This window comes from Pomacea canaliculata, linkage group LG7 (assembly GCF_003073045.1).
Source record: "Pomacea canaliculata isolate SZHN2017 linkage group LG7, ASM307304v1, whole genome shotgun sequence".
Lineage (NCBI taxonomy): Eukaryota > Metazoa > Mollusca > Gastropoda > Architaenioglossa > Ampullariidae > Pomacea > Pomacea canaliculata.
In genome coordinates, this window is record NC_037596.1 from 17,068,525 (window position 1) to 17,081,266 (window position 12,742).

The following is a 12,742-nucleotide window of genomic DNA, read 5'->3' on the forward strand; positions in this document are numbered from 1 at the left end:
CACTGACTCACCAACACACCCTCTCTAAGCTTCTCAGTCCCTTTTCAAAATATCAGTTGCCTGGAGCTTCACTTACAGTTCGGCGCCTGACTACCGCAGGGTGGCCAACCTTCGCATCTCCAGAGTAACATGACTTACACTTGTAATCCACTCGAAGCGGTTTTTCCTTCCCAGAGAAATGGTCTGTGAGGTGATTGTTCCTCCTTCAGATGGGCCACAACTCAAAAAGCCCATACAGAAAAAAAACTTATAACTCGAGGTTTCTACTATTCTAAACTATATTCTCCAATCCTCATATCTTCCTCTCATATATTCGTGTTTACAACTTTGAAACATGTGTGCGTTTTATTACAATTTTATAAGCAATAATAAAGATATCATACCTCGACTAGGGGAGGTTAATCCACAAGGGGTCGGTACCCCGTCACATCTAGCTTCGATGGCCGCTACCCTGGTCTACTCTGTTATCTCAACTCGGGAGATTTATATGTCGTGATTCAGGCACGCCTTCTTCCTTCACTTCCCCTGGTCCTGAGTATTATTTCCGCCAATAATTTATGGCTGAATTATGTTCACCAAATACTCCATGTCACCGTTAACCCCTCTCTTGCTGACATTCTCCCATACATGCCTTCTACTCTTGCGGTGAATAAATAGCGAAAGGGTTTAACCTAAAAACAAGGAGGCATGGACAGGTCCTTGACAAATTGTTGCGATTGACCTAACATGAACCTACTTCAGATAGGTGCATGCCAATGGATTGGGACCACACAATCCCCCTCCCCTGTTTCTACCTGGCTGCTAAAGTAGAGAAAGTCTGAGTGTTTCATTCCTCATCTGGTTGCCCTGTAGGTGGCGGTCCTCAGTACATACATCTGTCTTCAGTTCTTCCTCCCTCCTTTTGTATCATTGGCACTGGTGTTTGAAGAATGGTTGTATTGTGCTTGTATAAGGACTAGATTGGCTTTGTTACTATGTCTTTTACATTTTTGGTATATTATCCTCCTGTAATATTGTTATGTCATCGTAAGTTGTCTGTCATGTTTAGTGCTAGATCCAAGAGTTATTACTGAAACGGACAACAGATAGGAACTGTTCCTTTTCAAGAAGAATTTTTTTTTAAAGTGGGATAGGGTAATCTTCTAAGCTGGACACCTGAAGATAAGTTACTCACCACGGAACTAGGTCTGATAGGAGAAACTCATGTCATGTTCTGAGCAGCAGAATCCCAGCCAGAAGCAGAGAGACAAAAAATTTAAAAAAAAAAGACTTAGCGAGAACAAAATCTTCAGTTATTATAAAGGAAATTTTGGTTTCTGAGGAGGAAGAGAGACATGGAAAACTAGAGGAGAAAGAAAGGCGAAAGAAATTTTAATCAAAGGAAAGAAAACTCCAGTTAATGCAGGAAAATAAGTTAAGGAAGATTTATTTTTAAGAAGAAGAAAGATTGCTGGAACTGAAAATGAAAGTTTAAATTAGAAGTGGATCGGCTTAGAAGAGGAGTCGACCTGTAAACTCGTACTTAGGACAGAATCCTCTCAGAAATTGATATTGTCATTGACACAGTGATTAATTAACATGAGAGAAAGTAGACAATAACATTTGTGAACTTACAACCATCCTGTAGCGGGTCATCGAAGTCCTTGCTGCAGTCACTCCATGATTTCTCCATGGGTAGTGCAGGTTATATTACAGGTCAATAGCAGGAGGGGAAGGCAGGTGAGGTGGGACACAAGCCACCTGTTGTTGCTATTTTGGGAGTTTTCTCAGGTGTTCAGTAATCACAATATCCCACAATGTGAAGCAGTCGTATTGAGTTGCTTGTGTGAGAGAGATAAGGGAAGTCAAGGTTGTCAACACCTCTCTCCTCGGGTAGGGTCAACCAGATAAACAGGATCCGGACCTTAGTTGTTATTTTTTTTAATAGCAAGGTGGATTGAAGTCGTTTTTGTCTCAGCAGCCTATAGCATAAATGAAGGCCGCTCGCTGCTCATCCTGTATTTTATTACACCTGTCCGCTCAAGCGAAAAAACTCTCATCCGTAACATCTGTCTCGTGTACTGTACATCCTACCAGGCAGCTGATTGTTGCAATGTTTATCTCGCCCACTCTACTGACTAGCATCATTGTAGTAGTTAACTGAAACAAAAATTATTTGTAAGCTGTCCAGTAACAAGTCCGCTCTGTGACCTGAGGAACCCAAATTGTCAACGACAGGGACAGGTACTCGTCCTTCACCTTAATCATGTGATGTTGAGATATGGAGAGAGGGAAGGGCTTAGTATCCCCAGTTATAAATTTAAAACTGTCTAGGAAAGTAGATTCGAGATTGTGTATATGAGAACGACGAAGTCACAAGCCACAGAAAAAAATCGCAGACGGTGTCTCATACAAGAGTGTTAGCAACACTTGACACACACTTAACAGTCGCTTATTATTTGTTTCAGACAGGATTTGTATGTAAGATAAGACTTACCAGTAAGAAAATATCCCTTGTGTCGACAGTTACACGGGTGAAGGGTCGGCTTTACAATAGGTGACGACCGTCTTGTACGAGGATCGCTGAGTACAGATGGCGATGAAGAAAAAGCCAAAACAGTTCGAAACTGATAAATCACCCGTTAATAGCAAAGATATCACCAGTTACAAAAAAGACACACAGCACATCCCGAAGTTGTCTATTTTAAGATAATATATTGGGAGAGGAAGTTGAAAGGAACTTAAGAGGACACACTTAAGACAAAGGCGATTGTCATCACCAAGCGCAGCACCACTAAGAATCACGTTTCATCTCTTTAACACACACACACAGTCGGAACAAGGAAGCAACAGAGGGACCAAAGTAAACAAAACCCACTCACGAGAGTCAACACACAATGGCTAACACAGAGAATGTCAACATGAGTTCTTTCCCTCAACAAAACACAAAGACCTGTCGTGGGCGTCCCACCAGTGCATTGAATGAAACCCAAAGAATTTCTTCTGTCCTCCAGTCTCTTTTCTCGTTTGTACCTGCTTTACCTGACCAACAACCCGGTGTACAGCAAAGGTGCTCCACTGTCAATTTGACATCAGCAAAGACTCACCTTGGAACGGCCACCCACCTGCAAACCGAGGAGAGGGACGGTAGCAGTTCCGACGAGTGCAGGGTTAGTGTTGTCTACCCATTGTACAGACACAGATACAAAGAACCGCCACCTGGGGGCAACCGTGTCGCCGTCGTGACCTCAAACACAGACTTTCTCCATCTTTGTAGCGATGAAGAGGCGGGGAGGAGGAACAGTCTGATTCTACTCTCCAATGTACTCTCCCGTCTACGTTTGCTGAACGATTTAGTCTCACTAGTCCGGGAGCGAGGTGAACTGTTGCAAATGCCACCTTCTGGACTGTATGTGTGGCAAATGCCATACCTTTGTTAATCCTTTCTGTTTATCAACGCAGGGCTACGGGACATTTATAACAGACTCTGGTGTATTTATTGAATTCTCGGTAGTGTGACAGACAGAACATCTCAAGGGACATAAAACAGGATGGAGTCTCCGGATAACAAAACCCGCAAGTACTCCTCTAGCTGCCCCTGAAGTATTCAGATTGTTTATAGCAAGGAAAACTAGCGAACTTAAAGGTTTAAACCTTTGCCTTGCAATAAATTTGTTGTTACCTCCATACCACGCTAAAACAGACTCATAAATGTCGACAATATGCTGTGTAAACGTGGCATGTGTAAGTCGTGCAATGTTCGTGACTGTACCTACCTCAGGTAAATAAATCATCAAGCACCTAACACCGGCAGCAAATGCTAGGGTTTGACTGAAACTACTACGAATACTTTGAAAAAGGCGGTAGCACTAAAACATTACAATGATACATTAAAGGATAAGTGGGGTGAGCTGAGGAGACTCCAGCGAATGGAAAAAATTGAAGTGTAAGAAGTAGTCTTCAAGATTTGAAGCGCGCCATAATGGTCGTCTTAGAAAGTTTGTTATCGCTCTTTGGACGAAAAGGAAAAATAACAGTAAATTCCATATACACTTAAAGAATACTCACCTGTCCCGTGGAAATACAATGATGCAACACAACCACCAGGGAACAAGTTTCCAAGAGAGGATTATCCTCTGTAAAAACCTGAACCTTCACGACCAGGTCGGGTGAGGTACAGTTTACCTTTATTTTGCGATGTTTTTTTCTCAGGTGCGGGGACTTTATCAAATGCTTGTCGACTGATGTCATTAACCTGTCATGTAAAATAAACAGCAGTCGTGTACACAGAGGTTTGATAAGAAATTCTGAAGTTCTGTCAACAAGCTTTGGAGGTCTGTAAAGGTTACAAACACAGAGGTGAACTTCGATAAATCATGAAATGCGTATTACAGAAAGAAATGCAAATATTAGCAGAACATTTTTTTTTCATTCGGTCACGTCGCCTTGGTCCCGTTTGTTCTCGAAATGCAGACACGAATATTGAAATACATCCCAACGTGTTTACAAATACAACTAAATAATACATACTCTGAGCTCTCTTCTCTATTGTTGCACTGACAAGATCAAAGAAGAAATTACAATACTAATGTAAATAATTTAGACTTGTCTTTGTACTATTCAATGTGTAGAGAAACAATGTCAAAAAACAACAATGATCTGTTGTAATCAGACTGGTCCCAATGGAGGGGGAGGGTCGGTACCCATCATCACACACACCTGTGCACGTGCAATCACAAATACGCTGGAGGACACATAAACACCAAGACAAACACACACACACACACACACACCATAATCAATCACACAGCCTGATGAATTCCAGTTTTGCGTGTGTGTGAGCTTCATGCAAAGAAAGTACAAAGGCTGCAGACATGAACACCTGTGTTGACACTGCCATTACAGTACAATTAGCTGCGTTTGTCGCAAAAACAAAAAGTAAATAGAGTGAGTAGTGCTCAGTGTCCATCATGTGGTGTGCGTACTTCTGAGCTTCATGTTAAGGTGAACAAATCATACATATGATCAAACAAACCAACAGAGGGAGGCTGTTGAGGGCGGGAAGAGAAAATGATGAGACAGTTGGGAGGATTGTTTTCTTGTATAGAGTCCATGTAGAGCAAACTCGAAATGACTGTTCTTGAGCAAACCGCCGCCTCCCTTAAGCGAGGACTGGATATCGAACCTGAAACAAAATATTTCTGAATGAAAGACTGGGGGATGTAAGAAGAGTCTAAGATTGCAATAAAGGATGTTTGTGTCTTTTTTTAACGAAACATGATTTCTGAGTTCAAGATTTTTTATTACATAATTCATGGATACACCGAAACTTAAAAAATATCTATAAAAAATGGACTATTTAATGTCTCACGAAGGAACACCACACATTCACAAGACATCGCAGTCACCCAAGAGAGCTTTTTTTTTTTTAGCTATTTAGCTATTTAAACAAAGAAAGCAGCAACAAGAGAAAGCCCTCAAGCACAAAGTGCACTCATTTCCCAGTTAATCCCTTACTGAAGCAGCAAAGCACTACTCGCAAACACCGAAGCAAAGCCTGACAGAGACGAGGTCCAACAAACGTGGACCTAACACACTTCTTTTAAAACGCGAAACCAAAACCGAGCACATAACCTTTCCTTTCACCCGAAAACCCCATTGACTAATCAAACAAGTTATACTCTTCACTACGCATCATTATTGAAAAAAATTCTCCTAGACCCACATTTGTTCTCATAAAAAAATAAACAAAATGTAAACTATAAGGGAGATAATGCAAAGCAGCCAGAAACAGTAAGGCACCAGGACGTATGTGGGTTGGGGGAATTTTAGGTCTGAGCAAGCTTCATTCAGCATATTCCTAAAATGATTTTTCTTTATTATGGTGTACTTTTTTTTGGCCTTGATTTTTTTTTCCCGTGATACAAGTACAACACATACAATTATGCATACAAGTTTTCAAGATTTAAGCCAAGAGTTCAACATTTTGAAAAAAAATATGCCGTCCAGTTGGATCCGAAGTTTCCCCGCATGAAAATATCGTCTCCACTAATTCCATATTATTATTTGCCATTCTTGGTGTTTTATGTTGCTGGTTTTTTTTTTTAATTTGATATACAGTGGTACCTCGACATACGAGTTTAATTCGTTCCGTAACCTTGCTCGTATGTCAAATTGCTCGTATCTCAAAGCAATTTTCCCCATTGAAATTCATTGAAATGCCATTAATCCGTTCCAGCTCCCAAAACACCACCTCAGTTGTTTTTGTTAAGTGTTTTTGAATAAGAAAAAGTGTATTTACAAGAAGAAACATTTATTTATGAATAACAAATACATATTCTATAAAAACATATTAAATTCTTCGTTTGTGGAAGTGTGTGGGATCTGCTTCAGCAAATCACCGTAAATCGCTCGTGCCTTCTCACACATGATGCTTTGTGTTAAGGTTCCTCCTTGAAGCTGCTTCTCTGTCACCCACACAGTCAATAGTTTCTCCATCTTTTCATGGAGAGAAGTCCGGAGCTTAGAAATTATTGTAACGCCCCTAGCTGGCGTTGTACCCTTTATCAACTCCTGTTTAAGCTCAGAACATATCATTGATGTGCTACACCCGTACATCCTCGCCAAGTCAATTACTCGCACACCTTGCTCATGTTTTTCTACGATTTTGCGCTTTAATTCAATAGACATCATCTTCTTCTTCGGACCCATGGTTACAAAAATAAATGGGATAATGTTTTGTAAATGTACAAAAAGCAAAAAACGCGAACCCAACTTATCAAAAATGCTTCGAAAACGAGGGAAACAAGCACACAGACTGAGGTCTAGTCTGAGGTGGGAGAAACTGTTAGACGCTGCACACGACCCTAATATCCGCCCCGCATGTTGGGGTCGTGTGCAGCGGTGTAGTGTGCGATTCCTCGTATCTCAAATCTTGCTCTTATCTCGAAGCAAAATATCGCTCGCTCGGCGGCTCGTATCTCAAAACACTCGTATGTCAGGGCACTCGTATGTCGAGGTACCACTGTATATATAGATAGATGGATGGATAGATAGATTAGCAACAAACGGTTTGTACGTTCCTTTGTGTGTTTAGGGGGAGAGAGAAAGAGACTGGTCTTACCTTTCGATGGCTGCCAATGAATCCGTTTAGAAATTTGACCTTTTCGAGAAGTCGTTGGTTGTCCTCCATCACAGCAAACAAGAAAATGGCCAAACGGCGGATTCTGATTTGACCTCTGCCCTTAAATGTGCATTTCTATCCTCGGTGTTACGGTTCTCACAGGATGAAGAAGTGAGCAAAGTTCGGTAACGGGTATGATGATTGGTTATTCATCGGCTCATCCGATTCAAGCGGTTCTCGTGGCCATAGGTTACATGACACCAGGTCGTACAACAGCAGAAGCAATGTTTTTCTGTTCTTTTTTACCATCGGAGTATTGCTTATGTAAACAACATTACTTACTTATGCACAGCAAAGCGCATGCAGCTTTTAAACCTCTCACTTTACTTTCTTTTGACCTAGTCACACTTTTAATAACATCCTTATGTCACACTGTGTTAAAATAGTAATTTTTTGCCCCTTTTTATGTATGATCGTGTTTGATGTTTATCTTTATAAATATATAAGGTTAAATACAAATTTTATATTTATATATAAATAAGGTTTTACATGCTAGGTTTTAATCACAACAATCTGTATAGGAAAAAAAATTGGTTATTTTTGTTGAGTTCAGTGGACTGTCTATACTAGTAAAAAAAAATTGTTATGCATTAGAAAATTAAGCAAGTTCTCAAAAATCTTATATAGGGTCTTATCGTGTAACGAGAGTAACTGCTGACTGTACATGAACAGTGTAAAAAATAAATGTGCTATTAATGTAGATAACCGATTGTAGCTGAAGAATATCTTTGTGAGCTCGGATCTGTTATTTACCGAAAAATGAAGAATCTAATGTTTAGTTGGGTTTGATCAAATCTTAGAAAAAAATATTACAACAAACAACAGTGAAATGTACTCACCTGTTTCATCAAAATATATTGTGGTACTGGTCACACCTATTTCATTTCTGACACTCAGTGTCCAGTTCCCGTGAAAAGAATTGTCGTCTTTAAAAAGCTGAACTGTCAGAAGCAAGTCGGGTGGGATACCTGTCAGAAAACAGTTTACTTCTTTTCCAGAAATGCTTTCCAAGGCTTGTGGAGTCAAACGGCATCGTTCGATTGCTTTTGTGTGAGCCGTGATGTTGAACATCAACTGTGTGTACACGGGGTGGACAACGACAGCAGGAAGTCCATCAGAAAACTTGGGTGGACCTGTCAAAAAAACAGATAAGGTATCATGAAAGAACCCATTCTTTTAGCCACGCACGTCCCCACCTCGTCTTCCCGTTTGAAATCGTGAATGTGATGGTTTATTTTTAACACCAGGAAGCTGCTCCCGAGATATATAGATAATTGATAACAAAAGTGTGTTGTAATATTTTGTAACGACAGTAACAGAAAAAAACAGACGATGAAATGGCTTAGTTTATTTTTAAATTCAACTCTTCCTTTATTTTTAGTTAAAATAAATGAAAATGCGATTTTCAGATTGCAGATTGTATTGCAATAACCTTTAAGACTAAGGGGAGGAGAGGGTAAGGATTTAGTCGAGAGTTAAGTTTTGTCCACACGTTGTACTCGCCCCTCTAGCTCCCTCTCCGGTTTGGAACACGATAAAAGATTTTATAGCGATTTTGTTTGCAGGTTTATGGTGTATTATTTTAGCTTGATGTAGCTTTCATATATATACACAATGTTAATACCAATACCTACATCTGACAAGAAATACAACTGATCTGTTCTTCTCAGAGTCCGCTCCTTCACAAAAGAACCTTGGCCACGGACGACCACATTGGTCAACAGTGACAGAGTGGATGATGTGGCCATCAGACGTGCCCAGTCCCACTTCTTGTCTGCTTGAATTCAGCAAACGGAAGCGAGAGGGTGGCTTCCCTTGGTCAAATAAACACTCGATGAGAGCGGTCTGATTTTCACTGACCAACAGAGACAAGTCCACTTCCTTGCCATCCACAGTCAGACTGGTCACCATGGGTGGGTCTGCACACACACATACACACATTCTCATTCATCCGAAGACAAACATATGTCTTCACATTACAGGTGTATTGATGAAGCAATCATTTAAAGACACACCTGAATAGTTACTAATTAATTAATGGATGGTTTTGAAGGCTGAAATGTACAGGTTAGTTTTTATATAGCCTATATCTACTGATACCTGCAAAAAATGAAAGCCGTTCAAATTGGTTTTTAAGCCCGTGAAATCACATGTTTGATATATAAACAGTATTATATTAACTCTATGTGCCAACTAATTAATAATCTCTCAAAAGCTGAAAATAATAGTATGTATCATTTCGAATGTTTTTAAGTAAATATGCATGCCTATCACAGTTGGAAAAGTGAGAGAAGTATACGTATACTTACAATATACATTCAGCTGCAGTCGTTTTTCAAAGATCCTAAACGAATCGTTCTCTTTCCACACCAGCCTCCACTCAACGGCCCTGTGTGTCCTGTTGAATCTCCTGTACAGCCAACCGTGGCCGCCATGGTCAGCACACGTGACATGTTTGATAGTTGTGACACTACATGTCTCTCTCGTTACTTCCACTCGACCATCTTCTTCACTCTGGCCCATGATGGAGTAGGTCTTCACAAATATTTTATAGCTGGTGTGTAGCTGAGTGCAGACGGAAGTGTTGACCATGAACGTGATGTTAACGAAGTCGTTTTCAGGGACAGAAATGTCGGTGTTCTTTGATTCATTGACTTGAAGACTAGCACCTGTGTCAGGAAATGGAAATAATAAGATGTGAAAGCATTGGTTAAAGAACTTTTTTTAATTTGTCTTGTGAGCCGCGTGGTATGAGTAATGATGTATGTGATTGAATAAATTGAAAAAAATACATTTCGAATATAGCCCTGGTCAACGAATGTTTACAAAAGTCATGTTAAGGAAATAAAACGAATATGACAATCAAAATACAAAATCTACTTTAGTGTTTTTGTAATTTGCAAGAATTATTTTAAACATTTCTAAATTCAACCTCTGGTTAATACCTCTAAAAATTAATTCATAGACTTCGTCTAAGATTTCTTTGCCTGTCTCTTATTCAACTGTTCGTTAGGGTCTCGGGGGAGTGTCCAGCAGTAGACAGCCAGCATGGTAGAGGACAATTGTCCCTGTTATCTTTTTTAGTTGTCCAGAGAGAAATTCACATGGGAATAAAGTAAGTGAATCTTTAGACATATTTCAGCCAAGTTTCTGATACTGCATTAGTATATCTTGTACTAAGCTCCTTGTAGTTTGTTGCCTTAACATTCCCGAAAAGGTTTGTAGACACTAAGCAAAAATCATTCCCTGATCGTTTCTCATTTCCTTGAAAGGAAGTTGTTAAACTGGTTAACTTTAAAGAGCTCTCGAATTAGAGGATCCACGAAAACTTCCCTCTGTAATCTTTGCCCCGCTGAGTCAAGGGAATTTTTCATGTGGGTAACGACGGAAAAATGGTGAGGTCCGGTCAATTGCTTCATGAAGTTCTTCATCAAAGCCAGATTAATATGAAGGGATGGTAGCAGGATTTTGTGTCTCGATCACAGTTGAGCGCTGGATATTATTACTGCCAACTGCTACATTTTGTCTGCGAATCCATTTCTTCCACACGTAGTGCTATTCCCTTGCTCGGCTATCCATCCAACTCACATAAGAAGCAAATGTATTGTCTATCTCTTTGTTGCAGTCCCGTTAAAAGGGCAACTTTGTTACAGTCTGGATTGAAGATACAGGGATGGCGCAGGGTTGGGAGACCAAGACAGACATGGAGGAGATCAGTCCACAGAGAGGCAGAGACATCTGGCAGGACATGGTCTTAACTGGAAATGCACGCCAAAAACGGATCCAATGGGTGGGGTTGTGGCCCTTGGCAACTGGGGCTGATTAGGAACACGAGAGATAGACAAAGACAGATTGTTATTCTATTCTGGGGTGGACGATGCGCCACAGTGAAACTCTCGATCACTGCATGATGACTGACGAGGAGAAGAACAAGGTTGAGTCACCCTCGTCATCCTGAATATTGCGTCACTGTGTATGACGTCATTGTGCAATGTGACGCAATTTGACGTCGTCATTCAGGATAATTTCGCAGGTTTACTGTGATATTTTTAGGTAAATGTCGACAATGAACGATATAAATATCTTCACAACCACAGCCACTACACATTCTCAGAGTCACATTCGTGTTGAACATACATTTACATGCTACAGACTGAATCTTTATATGTTAGTAATAGTTTCAGTGTTGACCAGTGTAATGAAATGAATGAAGCGCCCTCTAGTACAGTTTTAAACCTGAAAATTGTTTAAACAAATATTTGTACTGAGAAAGTAAATGGAGCTGGTGATAATGATAGACCTACCGCTGGAGAGACTTTAAAATACAAAAAGTGATGACGACAGAGCGAGAAAATAGAATAAAATTGACAGCATGATCCAGAATGTGACACTTCTAATCAGATAAACATTACTTACACGCATCACTTGTAGAACATACAGCCCAGTGTGTCACAAGGGACACACACGTGACATTAAACAAGAGAGCCATCATCTGCAACTGTGCATCTGACAGAAACTCGTCTGCTAACTGCTTTCTGTGCTACACACTCTGTCAGTCCAACCAACATCAGGGATGAGTGGAGATTAGGTACTTAGCAGCTTCCGGTAAACTCTGTCCTGAGTGAATCCTTGCACACCACATACAGGACACAATAAAAACCCAGTAGAGAAATCGAAATATTCTACAGAAATAGTCAGTAGTTATTATTAAGATTAAACAAACACTTGTTTCATTAAAATTTAACATCAGGGGCTCTTCTAAAGCTGGTATCTATACGCTGCTATATTTATGCTTTACACTCGCCAACAGGGGTTTGCATTTTTTTTCTTCAGCTGAGACACAAGAATTAATTAAAGATTAAGCTTGGTATTAAAACAAAACTTTAAAGCTCGCCACACAGCTTACAGTTAGAGATGATATCGGTGGTTAACAAGGGTGGGGTTCAGAGACAATCCTTGAGGGAAGGAAGAATTGGAAATGTAGTTAGGACCGCAGCTGGATGAAGCTGCTTTACGCCCCTAAGAGGGCTTAAAGACCGGATATTCTGTTTTAAGGGGAAAAAACAGGATTTTCCAGAAATGGTGATTTCTGATCAAAACTGTTTTCTGCTTATTAAAAGTGATTATAAATGACCTTGCTGCAATTATTTTCCTTGTGTAAATCCGAACTATGCACTAAACGTCATCCTCATCATCACCCCATCATCGTCGACGTCGTCTTTAAAGCAAGGAAAGTGACTGAGATGGTGAGCGATGGAGTGAGAAATCAAGGGAGGCAGCGTCAAGGGAGGGAACTTTACGAAGACCGCACGAGTCGGTTTCCTTTTCCGTTATCGTCTCCAAAGCTTTTTTTACTGTTGTGGCGAAACTTATTTTATCACTTGCATTCTACTGACATCCACACAACAGATAATAAAACGAGGAAATATTTATTCTACTCTGTGTGTGCGTGTGTATAAAGAGAAAACAGACTTCAGAGTTATCTAGAAAGATAAGTGTGACTTCATCTGTGTCCTGAGTATATGGTCCTGTACAGTTTAACACCAATTTTCGATATGTAATAGTCAGATGCGCTGTAAA

General features: G+C 40.2%; 1 protein-coding gene across 6 annotated transcripts in view; it reads right to left on the bottom strand.

The window, feature by feature from the left end:
• Window positions 1–11,728, bottom strand: part of LOC112568038 — a 28,313-nt gene extending 16,585 nt beyond the window's left edge. Inside the window, exons 1-4 of one of the 6 annotated variants that reach the window (XM_025245039.1) lie at window positions 11,579–11,728; window positions 9,472–9,831; window positions 8,797–9,081; window positions 8,002–8,295 (exon numbers count right to left, since the gene is read on the bottom strand). The gene's annotated coding sequence lies outside the window, so the exon portion shown is untranslated. Of the gene's footprint in view, window positions 1–383; window positions 1,153–1,174; window positions 1,214–1,614; window positions 2,410–2,476; window positions 4,027–8,001; window positions 8,296–8,796; window positions 9,082–9,471; window positions 9,832–11,578 lie in introns of those variants that run through there. The other 5 variants (XM_025245038.1, XM_025245041.1, XM_025245042.1 and 2 more) reach the window with 5 other exon arrangements.
• Window positions 11,729–12,742: the final 1,014 nt, after the last annotated feature.